Source organism: Astyanax mexicanus, chromosome 16, assembly GCF_023375975.1.
Source record: "Astyanax mexicanus isolate ESR-SI-001 chromosome 16, AstMex3_surface, whole genome shotgun sequence".
Taxonomy (NCBI): domain Eukaryota; kingdom Metazoa; phylum Chordata; class Actinopteri; order Characiformes; family Acestrorhamphidae; genus Astyanax; species Astyanax mexicanus.
In genome coordinates this window covers 27,129,809-27,150,800 of record NC_064423.1, presented here as the reverse complement: position 1 = coordinate 27,150,800, position 20,992 = coordinate 27,129,809, and the positions used below count along the sequence as shown (strand labels likewise).

The window sequence follows — 20,992 nt, the reverse complement described above, 5'->3', positions numbered from 1 at the left end:
CCACTACACTGTCTGGTCAGAATATATGACCACATCCTTGCTTCTAATTACTTCATTACAGACAGTAGTAATGTAATTCTAGTTAATTACAGAGAGTCATAATGTATCTGTTTCTCTGTAAACTTTATTATCCTCCTTTTACCCAGTTCTTCAGTGTTAAAGACCCCACAGGACCACCACAGAGCAGGTGGTATTTTGGCAGGTGGGTCATTCTCAGTACTGCAGTGGTGTATTAAATGTGTGTTGTCCTGTGGATCAGACACAGCAGTGCTGCTGGAGATTTTAAACACAAGTATTAGACAGTCCTACCTAGCTGATCCACCTCGTAGATGTAAAGTCAGGGACAGAAATTCTGCACAGTGGCTGTACAGTTTGTGTCGGTCATTCTCTGTTTTCACATCACTGGATGCTGGTTGGTGGACTGTTCTTAATCCAGCAGTGACACTGAGATGTTTAAAAACTCCCTCAGCACTGCTGTGACTGATTAATGAATCCCAGTCCAGGGATGGCTTTTTAATAGATTTGTAAACATTGCTTTGAGCTTGATTGCATTCAGCGACAAAACTGTTAGTGAGGTCAGGATGTTGGATGATCACAACCCCTCATCCCAAACTCTCCAACTTCTAGGAAAAGCAGTGGATGGAGCCAGAGATCACAGTTACAAAAGTCTAAAGATAAAGGCTGGCCAGTTTTATATCCCTCTCACACTTGGAATTAGGTGTGGTATCCATTGTTTTGTGTTTATCTGCTCCACTACTTTTCTAAAAGGGACTACAATACATTTTGTGTGTGCATTTAGACGTTTGTCAAGTTGACCGAATTGCTTAGAAGAGGTGTCCATAGATATCTGAACATATTGTGTGCTCACTGTACTCAGGAGGTATAACTTATGTTTTAAAAGGCTCCATTATTTTGTTTTGCTAAGGATTTATTAGCTCACAGTGACCCCTGTATGTGATCTGAGTGTAATTATCATATTTATTAAAGCTGAAAATTGTGCTGAATTAATTCATCCACTGGGGGGCGCTCTCAGCCTAAACTTCAGTCATGCAGTTTCTTAGTAACATTGGTAGCATTAGTAATTAAACATATATTTAAACATCATAGTAACACTGTGACTTATTCTTTTTTTTTAATTATAGTGTTTAAATTCTTTTCTTGATATTTTAAAATTATTTATTCACTTTTTATGCCTTTATTTTATTATGCTATGTTGTATTTCAGATTCTTCCTTATTTTTTCTTTATTTCTCGTTTTATTCTTTTTGGAGTTAGTGTCCCTAAGCTTTATTTGCTGGTCTTCAGATGATGTGTGAAGAATTGAATACGTTTTAAATGTTATTTTATTTTTTATTTTACTATTGCTTTTTTGTTTAGAAATAAATAACATTGTATTACGAATAATTTAATTTTATATATAAATGTAAACAATTATATTAATATACCTTATAGTGAATTATAGTGAATTTGGGAACTTTTAGACTCAATTCCATTTCTCTTTTGTACCTTTATCCTTGTTTTCGAGTGTAGTAATTAATTGTTATTGTCCATTCATTCATTTCTCTCTGATCTAATCTGGAATTAGCTTTCATGAACTTTTATTTGATTTATTTTTCCCATTTCTCTTTTGTACCCCTACCGCTTTTTTGAGTATAACAATGTATTTGTATTGTCTATTCATATATTCTTCTGTAAAAGAAGATGAAATTAGCTTTTATTCAATTTTGCTTTATATTATTTTCCGTTCCACCTTAAATGCTGTCGCCTCTGTCAGCTATAGCACGATTTAAGGTGGGACGGAAAAGTTAGCATGCTAGCTACTGAAACAAACGACCGGTGTTAGCGTTTTTATGTGGTTATGAAGAAAAATACTACACATTAAGAATGAAAACTTGTGATTATTCATGATTAATCACACAACTCTATTGTGATTAATGTAATTATTTTTTAAAGATTTACACCATTAGTATAAAGTCATTAAGTCATCTGTGGGCGGGTTAGTTTCTGCAGTTCCTGCTCCGTCCTGCAGGTGTCGCCGCAGCAGCGGGAAAAATTAAACTACAGCCTGAAACCCGCGCGGAGTGGAAACTCGGAGAGTTTACAGAGTGATGAAGTGATCACTCACTCGCTCTCTCTCACTCCAGAGAGGGCATTCAAATAAGTTAAACTCCTCTAATGTTTCTTATATATCGAAGTACAACCCCACCATCTTTTCTACTCGTTTGGTGGCTTCGTCGCGTTTTAGAAGTTTGTGTTTTTTACAGTTAAAATGAGAGAACAGGCTGAGAGGGTCGCTGAGCTGAGTTAGCCGCCGAGCTAACAGTCAGTTCCACCGCTGAACAGCGTTAAAACAAACGGTCGGTGTTCAAACACGGCGTTGTCCTAGACTTTCCTGAGGAAAATTTCAGCACATTTTACCAATGAGACGTTTTTTAGACCAGTAAGGGGATTATCACAGAAATAAGGTAAGTTCTTAAGCTGTTCGTAACTCATAATGCCACTTGTTGGACGTTGACTTTTCTCATTATTTTCCGAGTCTGGCGAACAGCGCTGAGGGAAGGCAGAGCTTTTGTCCGCCTGCTGTTAGCTAGCCTGTTAGCTCTGGGTTAGCTTTTCTAACATAGGTTAACAGCTTTATGTCGGTAATTCTGTTTTGGTTAGAAACAATAGGCTGTTCATTAACACTTCAGACCGGTTTGGGTCAAAACGTCAAGTGAGACAGAGCCAGGAGTAAAAAGTATATTGTTTCACCTTCAATTCAAATGAAATCAATGGAGCTTTTGTCTCGCAAATAGGGTTGCAACGGTATGAGATTTTCACGGTATGATAACCGTCTCAGAAAATACCGCGGTATCACGGTTATCACGGTATCACAGTTTGTTACATATATTATTAAACTGACCCTTAAAGAAATTACAACAAAGGTTTTTTGTTCAATTAACTATTTATTGTAGAAACCTGGAACAACTATAATTTAATGTCTCCTTAAAAAAAAATAAGCTGTACACCATTAGGTGAAGGAAACCAGGTTTTTCCACTACTCTTAAGGGCATTAAGAGTGTATATAAAAAAATATATATATATAAATATATAATATATATATATACACACACACACGTTACACACATTACATGTCCTCTAAGAAGTAAAGATCCTGTATTTAAAATATTCAGTACAATTATTTAAGTTTAAATTATTTAATATCTGATAAACTGAGCCTGGGTCAGTGTCTGATCAACAACTGTTGTAAACGTCCGTTTTACTGTCAAGTTGGTATATAACCAGATACTGCAGAAAGAGGGGATTTATTTCTGACATGATCCTCACAATAGAGATTTCTATTTTAAGGCTTTCACACCGAGTCTGGTTTTAACACATGAAAAACAGGCACGTCAGAATTAGAAAATGAACGCATGTAAATGAATGGCGTCTTTCACATCCAGTCCGGCCAGGACCTATGCACGGACACGTGAATCCATCGTAGCACGCACTTCACGCCTGTACCCGCGTGCCCAAATTTCGGATAACTCAGCGCTTTTGCGGGCGCTTACCGCATGGGTTGTGCACGACTACAAAGAGGTTTTATTTATGTTCAGATTAAAATTATAAACTAAACACATACTTTGCGCTGCACAGCGGGGTGTTGTTCTCAGAGATGGGAGAACAGGTTTGACGTATGTCCACCTTTAGCTGTGACTTTACGGCCACATTGATCACAAATCAGATAACCATCCTCGGGTGCGTTCGGCGGGTCTCTGAAATAGTCCCACACTGCTGATTTTAGTTTAGCCTTTTTTAAGGCGGACGGAGATTTGTTTAGTCTGATGCACTTTCTGCTGTTCTCACCGCTGTGTGCTGAGGAGCTGAAGCGGAGCAGAGTTGCGCATGCGCGGGTGAGTTTCTCCGCTGGCTTGCGTTTTACCGGTAATAAGCAAACACACACGGTATGATAACCGTGCATTTTAATACCATGGTATACCGTGAAACCGGTTACCGCTGCAACCCTACTCGCAAATTAGCGAGCCAGCTGTATTGTGAGCTGCCTATATAAACTAGTGAGTTAATTCACTAAACACTAGCTAAAAGTCTATGTAATATTTATTTAATGCAGATTCACAAGATTGTGTATTCTCTTTCATTGCTGCTTTTGTTGATGTATTCACTGTTGAAGCTGTTTAATAACCCCTTGCTAAAAACACAGAGTGTTTGCCCTGATCAGCCATCCACAGGTTGTAGCTTAGCTGAGTTAGTTAAGAATAGCCATGGGTTGGTTTATTTGGTTCAGCCTTCTTCCTTTCTTTCCTGCTTTCCTCCTTCTCTTTTTTCCCTACTCTCTAGCATGTCATGTTGTATGAGAGCAGGCAGGCTGGCACTGCTGTAGTTGTGTGTGGTATTGGAAAATCTGCAGGGTTTTTGTAATCCCGGTTTGGAGCTCACCTCGACCCAAACTTTTGTTTATTCCACATCTGACCCACTAAAATCCTCCTGCTTCATTCGTGAGTAATGTCTGAGTGTAGCCATGGAAAAACAGGATCACCGAAATGGAGAGAAAAGCGAGTGAAGAAGGAAACGAGAGAAGAAATGTTGGCATGTCATACGTGGTTAGGGTTTTTTTCCTTTCACATTGATATTTTTGTTTATGCGTCTGTCAGCAGGAGTCATTCCTCTTAAAGTAATGACTCGCTGAGAGGCCATTTGCTGCATGTGTGGTTCACTAGAAACAGCCAATTAACACTGTTTAACCCTGGTGCCAAACACAGTCAGTCAGCCAAGTCATGTTTGGTGTGAAATTAGCTTTTTGCTTTTTTTTTTTTTAATGTTGAATCACTAAAGCTTGAGTGGTGTTTGGTGACACCAGCTATTGGCCTTCTGTTGGTTTTGTAGCTAAACTAACTAAGTACATTAAGAGGAGATAAGTAGAGTTTTTTGTGTTTTTGAGGTGATCTACTGTATTTAAGTGACAATACCTACAGTATTTCTGATTTAAATGTTTGGACCCCTAATCTGATGCAAGTTAGAGGAGGAATTCCAGTTGCTCTGAGGCGGGTTTTTGAGGGCTGACGGATTGAAGTGTTTTATTTTTACTAGCTGGCAAAGTCATCTAATATTACTGCATAGCAAACCAAATGTCTTCTAGCAACTGCTTAACTACATTCTTGAAAAATGTAATCACATTTAAGACCATGCTTAATTGAATGACAGAAAAAATTCAGACCAGGAAGATAAAAGGCCAAAAGCTTTTAGATGTCTGGTTGTGTAGATAGTTTATCTTTGTTCAATTGGGTAACATTTTTTTATACTCTGGCTTAGAGGGGTAACTTTTCTCTGATGCAAATAGTGTTTGTTATCTTAATGTTTTCCCCCATGTGAAACTGCACTATATGGATATTTTTCAATCCAATAGTTTATACCACAGTGGAAAATGTCCATACAACTATGGGTAAAAACAAAAAGTGCACGACTGATAGCTTGGTTGTAAAACAATATTTTTTGTTTGTATGAGGGTGTGCATAAGATAGATGGTTGGTCAACGAGTTATCCTACCAGGTGTTGTAATGAAATAGCTCACTACCAGAATCTAACTCCCTTCAAGTGAACATCACGCAACAGATAAAAAGTACTTTCACCCTGTAAACAACCAAACCATGGTTCAGTTTGTCCAGACCGAGACCACATCTTTGGTTTGAGCCGAAGTTCGTCTGGACCATCTTTCACACATGCAATTTTGGTTTGGAACCAAAGAAGGTGAGTGTGAAAGCACCCTGACTGGACCTTTGTATTAAACTCACAAGCCCGTGATTAATAACTGACCACTTTCACCTTATAGAAACCCCATAAAATTATTTTTGTATTGTATTGTATTTGTCAGTTTATCCACCCCTACTACAGAATTTAAAATAAATTGCAATAAGCTATTTTGAGACCATTCTTCTTTCTTTCTGCGCCAAAGAACCAAGTGGGCTCATACTCCAGAGTAATTTCACATGACGCAAGCCGCTGATGACGGTGGACTTTCATGAGGCAGTGACAGGAAATTCATTCACAGTGATGATCCATAGCTGCTGCAGGCATGGTAAATCCCTGACTGCTGTATAAGTGTATTCAGTTGAGGGGCGTAGAGCACAGTGGACTTACAAAGTCTTTTTTGTTCAATTTAGATCACTGCGTTTGGGAAAGAACCTTCTGAGTTATGAGTTTAAACTTATTACAGAGAGCTTTATAACAGACTGAATAAGTGGTGGAACAACAGCTTACTGCTCTGTATGCAACTAATCTATTCATACATCATTCGTGAATACTGGAAAAGCTTTATATGAATGTTTGTATTAAAAATGAATAACTGATTGACATTGTATTAAGTCTATTAAATGTGTTTAGTGTCTGCATTGTATATTAATGGGCCTATGTAATAGAAAATATACCATGCACTCCATCTCTGAAACAATGCTATAAAACCAGTCAAATGTTTTGTGTAGTCAAAACATTCAGCAAGTTTGCAAATGCCCACCTCTGATCAAACTGCATTATTAGGTCTTTCAAAACCGATTTTTGAGACATATTTCAGGCATTCAGATATATGCTGCTTTACATATCTGCACAATAACAAAAGCTTAGTAAAAAAAGCTGAGCTGTTTAAAATAAAACAGGTTGAAAAACAGTCATGTAAAAATGATTAATGACTATTCCTTGATAAATAAAACCACATGGACGTCATAAATGAACCTTAGGGAGGAAAATAAAATAAAAGAATACATGTGAGAATCTGGAATCAGTAATATGCTGTGTTACACTGTGCTCAGAAGTTTAAACACAGGGCTGGAGGTGACGACAGACTTTCCCACCATGAAAACATTAGCTTAATTACTCAACCAAGGAAAATTGCTCCTGATCTATCCTTTAAATGCAGTGTTTCATTGTAGAGCTGGGCACTATGACTGTGTATTGTGGCCATGGTTAGTATTTAAAGAAGTAATTCTGGTTAACTGGATTAAATAAGCAACGCCCCCCAAACCTTTCCTCTGTAAAGGGACCACCCTTGCCCTTTTTTTGCAAATGCATTGAATTGAAATGTATCATATGGCTGTATCATGTCATATACTGTAAATTGTTACAGCCTCAGTAGCTGTGTAATAATACAGTTGAGTGTAGTTGAGTGTTGAGTATGTTTAAATAGCTCACTACAGTAATGAAGCCATTTTCATTTAACATAAGTTGCATGTAAATCCACAAAGATTTTTGGTCCAGCAAAATGTACCTTTCAGGCCAAACGGTGGTCATTTTCTTTCCTCCGCATTTTAAAACTGTGGTGAAGAGAGGCCTCTAATCCAGAAGTGCCTTGGAGGTTTCTGACACGGATGCTAAAGGGTGTGTCGTTTGTGGAGACAGAACAGCTTTAAATGCTCCACCAAATAACCAGCCAGTCTTTGTTGTGTGGATTTCAGATGATGCAAATGTGGTGAAAATGCAAAAAATGTTTAAGTTGAGACTTAACTCCTAAATGTTAACATACCAATGATGGCATTCCTTAGCCCTGCCAGCTGCCACAGTGGGCTTTTAGCTCAAGTTTATAAATAACCATAATTACAGTGCATACAAGGAAAAAACTGGTGTGGTCGTTTGGGTCCTATATGGTCTTATTGCTGTTTCCACTTAGCCAGTCCCACTTCTACACAAGTCTAGGCTGCAGAACCTCTTAGTCATGAGGTTTTAGGCATGAACTAGTTTTTGCAAGATTAAAGGTTGGAGCTTGTTAAAGAGTGCTGAATCCCATGTTCAAACCAAAATGAGGCTTTGAGTTTGCATCAGTGTGTGTTTGCCAGCTGTGTGTTGACAAGGTTTGATTGTTCAGTAGATCGATTACTTGCAGCTGCTGGCTCTGCAGATCTCTTGGTTTTGTGATTGCTTCTGAGCTCCATATTGCAGTTATATTGGTCTGTTGTGATTTCATGATCTGCCTTTACTTAGACATGGATAAATATTCTATTTTTATGTAGGCCTTGTGTTTTTGGGTCTTGTTTGATCATGTAAGTTTTCACAGTAAGCCATCTGGAGCTGTGACTGATCAGGATGTTCAGTGCATGCAGTAAAACACCGATTGGATAGAAACTCAATTGCAAATTACAGCCTTCTGTAATGTCACTATTGCCAAAGCTAATAGACAACGGAGTCGTGCTTCATTATGCTGTCCTTGTTTTTGCCATATTTGGCACTCTGGGTGTAACCTTGATTGTGACATTTTAATGGCAAAAAAACAATGGAGCTTTTAAAAAATGTCTCTGTCAAAATCAATGGTAAATAAATATGTTCAGAACCCTGTACTCTTTACCCTGCACATCACTGGATTCTCTGAGTTACAATACTAGGAACAACTAAACTGAAACTATATGTTCAGCATTGGTGTTGGACTTTTAGCTGTTTTTTTTTGTGGCTTTTGTGGATAAGTTTCAGATTGATAGTTTGATTATTTATAGGTTCTAGCATTGCACTATAACTGTCAAAAATATCAATGATTGATATATATGAATGATGATTGATTGTAAAATAGCACTTTTAAGCTAGCTGTTTGTCTGTAATTTAGTGTTTGTAGAAATATACATTTTGCAGTTGTCGTGCACGTTTAATTCATGTAGCTTGTAGAGGTACTGACCACATCCAGTGGAAGTTGACAATGTGACTCATTATCATGATGAAGTATGCTACTGTCAGCTTACTGTGGCTATCCTTAGTACTTAACAAATGCTGACAAGCTGCATGTTTCATTACAAAGTAGTTTTTGACAGACGTTTTTAATTATTATTGCAGTTAATTTGCGTTTCGTCTGTGAGTCTAAAGTGTATCAAGGTAAACCTATCATCTATTTGGACAACCCCTAATGCAGATGCAGAGAAACCTTGTCTTGTTGTGTCCCTCACTGTAACTGGGTAATGACTGCTTGGTCAGGCTTTGTGTTTGATGTGTTGGGACATGATCTAGATGGTTATGATGTTGATCCAGGCTGTAAGAGTGAAATGCTTCGGTTTGGGCTCAGGCTGGTGTGACTGAAATTCTGTAAGCGTTTTACTCCTACTTTTGGTCAGAATTTTTTACAGGAATATGGCATCCTCCCTTCTCAAACACTTTCCTTTAAAAGTCCAAAGAGCCACTTGGCAGAGTTGGGGCTTTTGTGTGATTGATCATGAGCAAGCATCTAACAATTGGACACGTATACAGTCCAGGCATTTGCAAGTGTTGTCACTTTTTTGGTTCTTGATACTAGGGTGGTTGGCTAGTGGTTTTATTGATATACTACCGTAAAATTAAATTATAATAATACTTTAAACCTTTAAATAAGTAGATTGGTGAAGAATTAGATGCAGTCAATCCTCCAAGACATGCTTGGTATCTAATGCATGCTTCATTTGAACGTAACAGGAGATCAAATGATCTAATCTGGCTAAAAACAGTAGACTTGGCTGACACTAATTTCAGAATGTGTCTTAGTTTCTCAAAGCACATTAAGTAATTCCTTTGATTGGTGAGACAGCCATTTTAAGGAACTGAAACCTGTGCTGGATAAGGATGATGCATGATGCATAATTTTAAGCTGAATACAAAACAAGCTGTAGCAGAAATAATTTCATATTTTATCTTAGGTGTAAGTACCTGGTGGTAAACTGGCAGTGTATTTTAACATTGCAAAATTATTTACTCTTATTTCATCTCTAGTTGGCACTGATAGGAGTGGTTCTGTAATGCATGGCTCTAATATCCACCTCCGTACTGTTGAGTAGGCCTCTGAGGTCATGCAGGAAGTGGCCTGTCTGGAGTGTGTGAGTGGACAAAGTGACTTGTGTGTGGTAGACATTATAAAGTGTATCCTTCATCCTCAGTGGCAGAGCAGTTAAAGTCATTTGCTCTTGTTCCTGTTAGCTATGTGAGCATTGTTTGCTTCATCAGTTCTTAAGTGAATATTATATCCACAGCCTAACGTTTACACTGTACTGCTTAATTAACACCACTTAGGCATTATCTACCTAAGTGAACTATACAGCACTAGGTTCAGCTGTCTGTTCAAATTGGGTGAAAAGAAACCTGGGCTAAGCTTATGAACTGTGCAAAAATGTGAGGATCGCTCATACTGAAATGTGAGGTCCAATCCGCAGTTTACACTGATCTTTAACTTGTGTACCAATACAGTACACTTCACAACTCTACATTATACTACACTACAGCATACATCAAAAGCTGTCATTTCTTTAATTACCTTCTGTCAGGTGGACCTTTTTCTGTACATTGTTTGAGCTGACAGGATAAAGTCCTTATTTTTGTAATTGTTTCTAGTAAAATGGCCAGTGCAGGAAGGAACGTGATTAATAGGACAGGCAGATCCTTGTTTCTTATCCTAAGATATGATTCTGTCCTCAAACCAAACCTTGACCTCTTTAAAGTCTGGTTCTTGAGCCTTTGAAGTTCATATTGGTTAGAGTTTGGTTTGATGGGGTGTCCACCCTCTAATCTGCAGTCCAGCATTCCCTGGGTTTTCAGAAAGCTTTGTGTTTATCTCACTGAGACGTGGACACAGACTTTGATTATAAACCCAGCCATTCATTTGTCGTGCAAGAGAAAACATGGGCAAGTCCTCTTATAAACCTAAGTAAATACACGCCGGCTTCAGGAGGAGATTTTACAAAACTGTTTGTGCATTAAGCGAGCGTTGACATCAGGCACATTCTTTAAAACAAAATCACACTGCTTCGATAGCCTTTTCACTGTAGAGAAATGTCAGAATGTACAATATTATATTAATCATTGCCTATATATATATATATATATATATATATATATATATATATATATATATATATATATATATATATATATACATACATACATACACTACATTGCCTATATATATATATATATATATATATATATATATATATATATATATAATCTCAGCTGTGCCCTTAGTGTAACTATGCACATAGTTCAGAATTCAGATCACCATTCAATATTTTCACAGTTTAATAATGATAAGAGTTTGCTTATGAGTGATGCAGAACGTGGTTGTGCTGTTTCTTAAATTTGTATTAAAGCAGTGTAGCTGCATAAGACATACAAAATAGTAGAAGCAGTAGTTCCACCTGCTCAACATTTTGCTTTTTAAAAGCTTTTGTTGTTCTAGTAGAGTGACTCTGGAGATCAGCTATAGATGCCCGTGGGAAACGGTTATACTCATATGAGCCATTGGGATACCTTTGATATGGAAAATGCTGGGCTGGATAATGTATCCTAGCATGTGCTTTCGACTGGCAGTATTATCACCATTGCTGGTGATCCAGTGTTAACTTGTAGTGTATCTCTGTAGTCATTTTATTCTGCTTTGTCACATTATCAGGTTAATGTTGCATCCCTTTGTAGTGGTAGGTATGGCTGTTTAACCCAGTGATTTGATTGCAAAGTGAACACCCAAAACTAGAAAGTTTGGAAACTAAAAGAAATGAGTGTTCTTTAATAAGAAGGGTGGACAGAGGCAATGAGCCATGAGTGGGTGTTTTTTGCAGTGGTCTTTGTACAATAAAAGTGTGTGTGGCACACAGTACAATTACTAACACATGGCCTGAAGTTACTTATAACTTTTATAACATGGCAGCCAAGTACAATGTGTGAAGTAGGCCAAATTTAATGGTATTGATGATGATTGTAATAAACAAGCGGTAAACACTTATAGTAGTAATCTGTGCTTACTCTGCCAAGTAATGGTCAAACATTTTTTTTCCATCCCAACAGTTTCTAATAACTTTAAATCATGTGTTTTTATTGCAATTTTTTTAAAGAATAAACAAACTAACCAATGTCATGTATTTAGTTTTTGTTACAGGCCTGCTCTTTCCATATGTTGAATTTTGTTGATTATTTTATGGTTCCATGTTGAGATACAGGTTTTAGAAACTGATATGTCAACATATAATGTAAACACCTTTGCATCACACGGAAATTCTTGGATTTCTTTTTAAATACTTGGAACAAAACTCTTTTGGCACCTTTTTACTTTTAAAGCCCTTGCCAAGATTAAAATAATGAAGTTAATTCTCTTCATTAAGTTACTCAGTTGGAATTTCTACAAGCTCTCATTAGAGACTAACAGCCTCTATTTGTGAGTCTGAGCATATTTCCTCTAAAAACGGTTCAGGTCAGGCCGATGATAAAACATGCTTTAATTAGTTTTTGAGTTTATCAATAATTCATTAATGTACGATTTTGTTAAATATATACAGTCCTTTTTTAGCTATTAGAGTAGGTTATCATGCATGATGCTCATTTATTTCAGTTGTAGTGTTACTTGTTGACAGTTACTACTGTCAGTTGCATAATAAACATTAATCAATAGACATTCTGTCTGGTACTCCATTATATTAAATGCTAGAATTTATTTGTTTATTTTCATGCTTGTGTGAATTATTGTTCACAAGGGGCAACAGTCTGGTTTTGACAGTTAGGTTTTGGCAAAAAAAATTCTGTATTATATATTGTGTTGTGATATTTGTATCATTACACCCCTAAAGCCTAAGAGTAAAATAAATGATTCTTGTTTCTGTTCTCATAGGCTTTGCAGCGACTCTAAGCTCGGAAAGGCGAGGCTGTGAGATTCCGTTTAGAGATGCCAACTAAACCCAGGGCTCTGCAGTGAAGCAGAATCAACAGCCGTAGTCCGTCATTCTCTGATTAATGGTGCTTTAATGTCAGTAGGTTTAAAATAGCAAATAAAGTATCCCCAAGCTTGGGAGACCAAAAGAAGGCTGGGTAAAGTTGTCTATGATTTAGGTTTAGAACTGTCATTAATAATCATATACCTACCTGTTGACTACTTATTAGTAAAGGCCAATAGTATATAGCAAACTATTTTAGAAAAAGACTAGTTATGTCTTTTAGTTGTGCTGGACAGAATGCCTCCAGGACAGGGATTTTGAAACACTGCGGGCGACAAGAGCAGAAAGTAAACCCTTTTGCTTTATCATTGTACAAATTGGCAACTAATCTTCAGGTGGTGAATTTTAGGAGTGATTGTAATTGATCTAAACAGTCATAACATTTTAATCTGATTATTATTCAGCACTCATAACACCCTGAAGCACATTTGACTTCATAGTCTTCCTCTGTTAGCAGTCTGCTGATTTGGTGAAAAGTAAATTACAGGTCTCTCCTTTATATCTTTGTGAATTATAGCGTCCAGTCTTGCTGGATTCTTTTAGTATGGCATCAGCATATTGCCTTCTGACTTCATATTAGCTTTGGGTGATGATTATATTAATTATCTGTATTCTGAGTAGTTTTGATGCTTGAGTTTTTAAATTAATGAAAGGATGAAACCTCCTGCAGATATTTGAAGCTGAAAGGAGATTGATTTTTAATGAAGTCCAGAAGAGCAGAGTGTTTAGGCAACTTTGAACCACTGCAATAAAATGTTATTGCATTTGTAACCTCTTAAATTTTACAGCTGTAAAAAACATAAATACAGCAGGAGTTAGATCCATGTGCTGTGTTTATAAACATTTATGTATTAACATTGAAAGATGGCTGCATATAAATACTGGACGTCAGTGTCTGCCCACAATTCCCAATGTAAAACAGATAGATACATTTGAAATAAAACAGAGGAAATACTTTTCTAAACATCATTTATTATTCAAAAAGCTTGAGAGAAATATTTTTAATCTGCCAGGCAACAGGACTTTATCATTAGGACTCAGAGTTTGATTTTCATTGAAACCACAGCCATCTGTTGCTGGAGGTCAGAGACTGCATAACTAGTCTTACTCTTTCTGGGTGGGAAGGATATGTCTCTGATTCTTCCATCACTCAGTATGAAACAAGCTCTACGCTTGTTGATCTTCACATGGCAGGGAGGAAGCATGGAACCTCTGGTCACATCACATGTAGGAGTCCCTGAGCTAGTAGGTCAGACAGTTAAGACAAAACTCTTTAATCCAGGAGAAAATGTTTTTGAAAATGGCCGAGTGATAGGTGTTCTTTCACTTTTGTGGAAGACCAGTTGAGCTGGATCTTGAGGGCATTGATATCGTAGACCAGTGCTTCTCTATCAGGGACCTGGACCTGGCACCCAGTCCCAAACCTTTTAGTTGTTTCCCCAACAAACCCACTCTCTAATGACTTATTAATGATCTGAAGAATCAGGTGCGTTGGTTAAAGGGAAAGTAATAAAGATGCAGTGCAAGGTGCCTCCAGGACCAGGACTGAGAAACTCTGAGATAGACAGACTGTGTTTGTCCCATTAGTGTTAGCACTAAGCTCTGCGTTGCGTATCTTTTACTGCAACATGGGTTCTTTTCTCAGTTTAGCCTCAGCTTCCCTTCTACAACTTCCCTTCCTTATTGCCTCCATTGACGTATGGCTGGTCTTTGCTTCTGCATTGTATATTTACCTGCTTAGTGTGGTGAGCTGGTGAATCTTATATTTTAATATTGAGAGAAAATAAAGGAGCATTCAATTTTGAGCTTTAATATTTTCTTATAGTAATTATGGTCTGAAATTTGTCAGCCAGAAATGAGAGTGCCACTGTTCTGGGTCTTTTTGGATGCATGGTTTAAAACCAAAGCAAAAAAAGGCAGACATAGCATAACCAGTTGGCAGATCTGACAAGGCAATTCTCTAAAGACTACTCCAAGTGCCTGTGACTTGCTGTGTGGAACTGCATTGTGTTTTCTAGCTCTAGCACTGTCTAGCCCAGTGAGTCTAGCCTCTTTCGGCATGTCTTTACTCTGCTACTCCCATAAGGCTTGTTAGTATTACAGATCATACAAATTTGAGAGTTTGAGTCAGAAGTCATAAAAAGTAAGCAAATGTAGCTGATTTGCTTTGACGGGATTCTGCATCCTTGTGCAAGGTCTGTAATGCCATATAGTTGTTTATCAAGGAGCTGCAGGGGCCTGTGACCTTGTGCAGTGTACCAAAAAATGACCAGATTACCTAAGCTATTGTCTGATAGCATGTTTCTGACTGACAATTTGGGGAGGTTTGCATTGGATCTTGGGCAAAGACTAAGCTGGTTTTATTCTCAGTATGTGCTATTGTGGGTTTAGTTGCCTTTTATTATTTGATTCTATGGCTGCAATGAATACCCGTCACTAACTAAAAGCATATTTCATTCTGTCAGACGTTTTTGGTCAGACTTTCAGATTTTTTTGAAGAATATTGCGTGTATTGTTGTGATTGGAAAACCGGCAAACAATTGACCTAAATGTTCAACTTGATCTGATTCAAAAACTCTGTGCAGCTTGCAGTGATTTAATAAAATTGAAAACAGCTGCGTGAGTGCATGCTAATCAGTACAGCACTGAGTGTACAGTAATTTACAGACTTGTTTCCAATGATGTATGTAAAATGTGGACTGTTGCCAGTATCTGATCCCTTTCATATAGAAATCCCTGTTTTCCTTTGTAGAGGCCAACATGCTACATTTTTCCAGTGTTTGTTTTTTTTTCCCTTGAGGTTCACAATGGTGTTTTCTGTTACTGTGTCTTTACAACTAAAATAGGATAAATTATCTCTGTTCTGGTTGGATTCCATGAATGGTCCCATCATTTAGGAAGCACTAACCTGAAACACTCTTGAGAACTGCAGTGCGGATGGGCAGTGCTAAACTGCCAATTTTATTCTTGTGCTTCATATGGACTGTATGTACTAATGGAGTAAATGGACGATTTCTAAACTTTAACAATAATAAAATGGGGGAATCGGTTTGCTCTGATTAGGGCCTTTACAAATGTAATTGTCTTAGTATGCTAGTGTGAATTCTGTCTGTTCCTACTTCTTTGTAAATCCCAAACTATTAAGAATTTGGATCATACAATAAAATAAATCCTTAGCGCTGCCTTCTTGACCCTTTTTATGGGCCATGTGGAATGTTTGTTTATGTCGTGTGAAGGTGAGTCTACTCAACCCTCTGATGCTTTTTAATGGGCTCATACTCTTTGGGTAGCTAAAGCTGGACCACATGTGTGACAGCAGGAGGTCCAGGCAGAGTTAGTAAGCTGCCTGCGGTTTAAATGACCAGCAATGTTTTACTGACCCAGTCTAAGACTGGTGTTAAATTCTCCTAAGATGTTGAGATTCATTCCAGTAATGTTTGTACACTGTTTTTTTATTTTTTTATTCTGATTTAGGTGGATTCAATCATAATTTGTGTGTTTTTCTTATCATAGTTTTTGGGTTTTTATGTTTATGTTTAGCCATCCATTCATAATTTCCATATCACTGACACTTTTTTTTTTTATCCGTAAGTTATTTTAAAAGTTTTTTTAGACTTTAAATTGATACACATTTAAAAACTGTTTACTGTAAGCAGCCATCTAAACACAGGACCCCTCGGTGAGCTACACCACTGTGGTCGCAATAGATTTCTGTGGACTTGGTGCCCTTTTTCCAGCCCTCCCATCTGTTTAAGGACTTACGGCCTTAAATCGAGGTGATCTTTAAACAAAAGCCCTATTTCTGTTTCAGCCGCACATTCCTATTTGGAGACAGCTCTTTCATTCAGAACAACTCCAGCTGCATCTGGCCTCCATAAAGAGTCTATGGCTGAATTACCTCAGGATTTTTTCCCCTTTTTTCTTGTTCCGTTCCTCCGGGACATCTCCGGGAGCTCAGCCAAGTACAAGCTTCTCCAACAACGAGGTGTTGAGGGAGGTCCTCCATAAAGCGAACTGAAAGAAAGGTTGTAAAATTCGGATTCGGTTCGATTGTATTTCGATTATGATGCAGAAGCGATTCAGTACATCAAAAACTTTCGCATTTTATCAGTTTGATATATTTTGTCATGATTTTAGGTTCATATTAAACCATATTAAGCATACTTTTTTCACCATATGTCATCATTATCACATGAACTAAAGTCAGTTTCAGTTCACATGAAATCAGTACAGAATGAATAGAGCTGGAGGCAAAATAACACTCTTCCAAAGTTGCAAGATGCCCCACCACATCATTTTAAACTGCTGCTAATGTAATACTCTGTTGAATATAAACACATTGGAGAACAAACAACAACAATGCATTTGAAGCATATGTATGTACACTACAAGCGTATGTACAATGTATTTGTTTAAAAAACAAGTCTGATGTTGCATTGCACAATTCTCATCACTGCCTACTTTATATAAAGGTACTGAGCCTTTTGTGGGAACAACAGAGATAAAGTTATCCATATTACAGGTCTGCGTACCATCAAAAGGATTTTGATTTAGTTTTTAAGCTAAAAATGCTACATAAGGTTATTTTAAATGGGACAATAAACAGATTGACACAGACTAAAATGTTTAATAGCACTGTTTTGATTTTAGGATGTCTTAAAGAATATTCGTTTTAATCTTCAGTGATATGGTTGTTTGCTTGTATGTTTGTTTCACTCGTCTAATGCGTCAGTGTTGTTTTGTTTTGTTTTTTTAACTCCCTTTACCTTAACTGTGATCTTTACGCAGTTGAGGGAAACCAGAAAAGCTGGGTTTTTGAGTGTGGTAAAGTATTTCCTTTAAGTACTGCTAAGAGCATGAGAGATCCCCTGTGATCTTCAGCAGTTTGATGATTCAGTAATGATTCAGTTTCAATGGTTCACTGATGACTGTGTGTGAGTTTACTCTTACTCCTGTCTGCTCTCACAAAGGCTAATGCCTTTTCTGTTAGTCTTTTGCTCCCGGTCATCAGGAACTCCCACATAAGAACACCAGGGCTCACCGGAATGAGCATCAATATTGAGAGAAATGGTGTGTTCATACTTCGCCCACAAAGCATTTAAATCTTATATTTCAAGTCTCAAGCAAAGAGTGCATCTCATCTCAGTAGCATCTCAAAAGAAGCAGAGGACATATGTCTTTGGGCAGCTGACACAATTTTGTGAACACATTTGTGAGCAAAGTATGGCTATAGTCAATTACAAATGTTACATCAAGCTGTCTGGTCCAATTCCTTAGTTTCAGTGTAGTGTAAGGTCTATAAGTAGCTTATTTGTCCAAGTTCCTCATAAGAAGTTGAGCTTTATCTATAAGAAGCTAAAGCTCAACTAAACAGTCCAGCTGGAAATCCCTTATCTGTGGTTTTATCTTCTTTATCCTCTAAAATGTTGCAGTTGTCAGAGATGGGCTCAAAAACTTTGTTGTCTTCTTTGATTACACTTCAAGATGTTCTCCACAGCTTTAGAAGAGTGCTTTGAAGTTGTGCTCCTCTGAGCAAAGGACAGAGTTAAGCAGGCCAGTTTGTAATGGAGCATAATGATGATGCTGCTTTTTGTGGTTGCAGAGCTTTTTGCATGCCTTGGAATTTTATTGATTCTGGGGTTGTGGTCAGCAGCCAAGTTGAGGATTTGCTCTACTTTCAGTCCGCTTTCCCCTGAGAAATGCAACTGGTAAAACCGGTACAACGGAAAGGAATTTTCAAACATCTTCCTTTTGTGCAGGTAGTCATTTGTTTGTAAACTTACATAAAACTTTCTGTGGTAAATACTCTATTTACGATAGAATTCTAATTATTATATAAGCATGGCCAGTAAAAGATGGTGGCATAAATTGGGGCACGGATTGTGGCATGGATGGGTGTATGGATTGGGGCATGCATTGGCGCATGGATGGGTGTATGATTTGGGGCATGGATTGTGGCGTAGATTGTGGCGTGGATGGGTTTATGGATTGGGGCATAGATGTTTAAAGGTTTAAAGATGGGCCTGAATGGGTCAATATATAATTTGATGTTTTAGTAAAAATATCATGGCATTCATAACATGTTTCAAACAATAATTGTTTCAATACTTCAACACAGACAAATGCATTGTTTCAGTAGTTTGAGTCTAATTTTAGATGCTCATCTTAAGGAAAAAAGCTACAGTTAAACACAGATCATTTTTAAAAGCAATGTTTATTGGCCAATCCTTGTTTTTCGATGTGTTAAATTGAGGAAACTAACAGCAATCATTTATTAAAATGTGCAGAAGTGTGGAAGTGTGTGGAGGATGTGTACTTAAGGATGTGAAAATTGATGGAACAGGCTGTCTGACCACAGGTACCCTCTTTTTTTAATACACTTCCTAAATTCTTTCTTTCAGTGTTAAAAACATTTATATTAAATATTTCCTTAGGGCTGCACAATATTGAAAAAAACTGGCATGATTTTTCTTTTAGATAAAACTGTACAAAAGTTGTAAAGTTTTAAATTCTCCTTATATATTATTTCATGTGTCAATGTGCCTACATTGCGATGGCCGTGCTAAATCAATGTATTGAGTGTTGAGTGTCAGGAGTTAATTGTAATTAGTTGCATCAGACTGTACAGAGTACTGACTAACTGCTTGTTACATCACATAACTAGAAGGGCTTGTAATTGAATTTATTATTGGTAAAATATATATTTATAATAGTTATTTAGTATTCTTAGTTTTACAGTATTTGTAATTGTTTGGTTCCTTTTTGTACATCAAATTAAACAAAAACGAATTATTATTCTGACTATCAGTATGAATGGTTTTTTTTTTTTTTTTTTAGGTCTTTGTTTTGCTTGTGTTAAAAAAAAATATATAAAAAAAAAACAATGTCTGTAGCAAGAGAATTGGAGAATTCTTTCTGAGTCCATGTCTACCAAATTACCCATCTGAATGCCTCATTCATTTTCACAAGACCTACAAGAGACACAATTTGTGTAGTTAGTTTAATAATTTTTCAGTTTTGCTTGACATTAAAATGAGGTTGGGTTTGAATTCAATAATGTATTTGAGAGAGTATGGATTCAGTTTGAAAGAGGTCTGCAAGGGGCTGGAACTGGTACACTCTTAAAATGTCATTTAAACACTATATATAAAGGCGTAATTGAATTATCAGTTACTACCATGGCTGGAAATTAAACTAGTGACACTATAGCTCAGATTGTGAAGGATAGAATGGTTCATCTGGTATGCTTTTCTGCTGTGGGTGCCTTTTTTTATCTGGTAGGAGATTTCGGCATTGTGTAAAGCTTTAAAGCTGGTAGGAATTGTTTCCCAGATGGAGATTAGACGTAGTCCTGGCTTTCCATTGGAAAAAAAATCCTTTCCATAGAAAATCTTCATTCATCTGCATGATATGGGAAAAAATGATATGGCACTGTTTTTTGTTTTCCCCTCAAACAGGAAGAACACCATTATGTGTTTTGATGTACTTTGTTTTATATGTGATCATTTTCAGTGTTACTAGTGCAATAATAGCACTATCCTTACAATAATAAGATGTTCAAGACTTTTAATCTACAGTGTAGTCTGACTCTGTTAAATCTCACTGTTCCACTTAGAACCAAATCTATCATGATTAAGAATTGCAAAAGCATAACTCTGTGATAACTTAAACTTACTGGCCTTGTGTGTCCAGATCACGATGGTTTGTAGGTTTTGCTCCACAGTCAGCTGATTTTACAGTAAATGCAGTCGCTTCTTCCTTCCTGACCAAGCAGATCATGTTTATTTGCAGTCGTTATTCTGACAGTTGGCTTGTGCACGTTGCTGCAAGTCATGCTTGTGGGGGTTGTAGGCATATTAACCTGACTTTGTCAACTTAACACTCTGTATGAATTTTCTTTTGTTGCTTATGGTGTATTAATGGTTAGTGTAAACAAATTTATTAAGAGAAAAAAAAATAGCTGTTTTTTTTTTTTTGTACTGCAGCCATGGTCCACAAGTTAAGAGTATATCAGTCAGATTTTTTTTAACTCATATCTATTCTTTTGTTGTTTTATCAGCTGTTACCTCTACCTTGCACTAACAATGTCTTGTTTTTGCCTCTAAGCCATAGTGCATAAAGTGACTAAAACCGGTTAGTACGACAAGCTAGAGATTACTGAATTAACACACTGAAAACAACTGCTGGTAAATTTAATATGTGTAAAAGCAATGCCAACTCTCACATGCAGATGTGAGTCTTGCCTTAGTGGGCTGTGCCTTTTTGCAAGATAAAATCAATGTTTTTTTTTCTCTTGCCTGATAG

At 37.1% G+C, this 20,992-nt stretch overlaps 1 protein-coding gene across 11 annotated transcripts in view; it reads left to right on the top strand.

Annotated features, from left to right (window-relative positions):
* The first annotated feature begins 2,076 nt into the window (after positions 1-2,076).
* Positions 2,077-20,992, top strand: part of LOC103035794 (unconventional myosin-IXb) — a 67,760-nt gene continuing 48,844 nt past the window's right edge. For all 11 annotated transcript variants that reach the window (XM_049465428.1, XM_022669844.2, XM_049465427.1 and 8 more), the window contains exon 1: positions 2,077-2,464. The gene's annotated coding sequence lies outside the window, so the exon portion shown is untranslated. The remainder of the gene's footprint in view (positions 2,465-20,992) is intronic.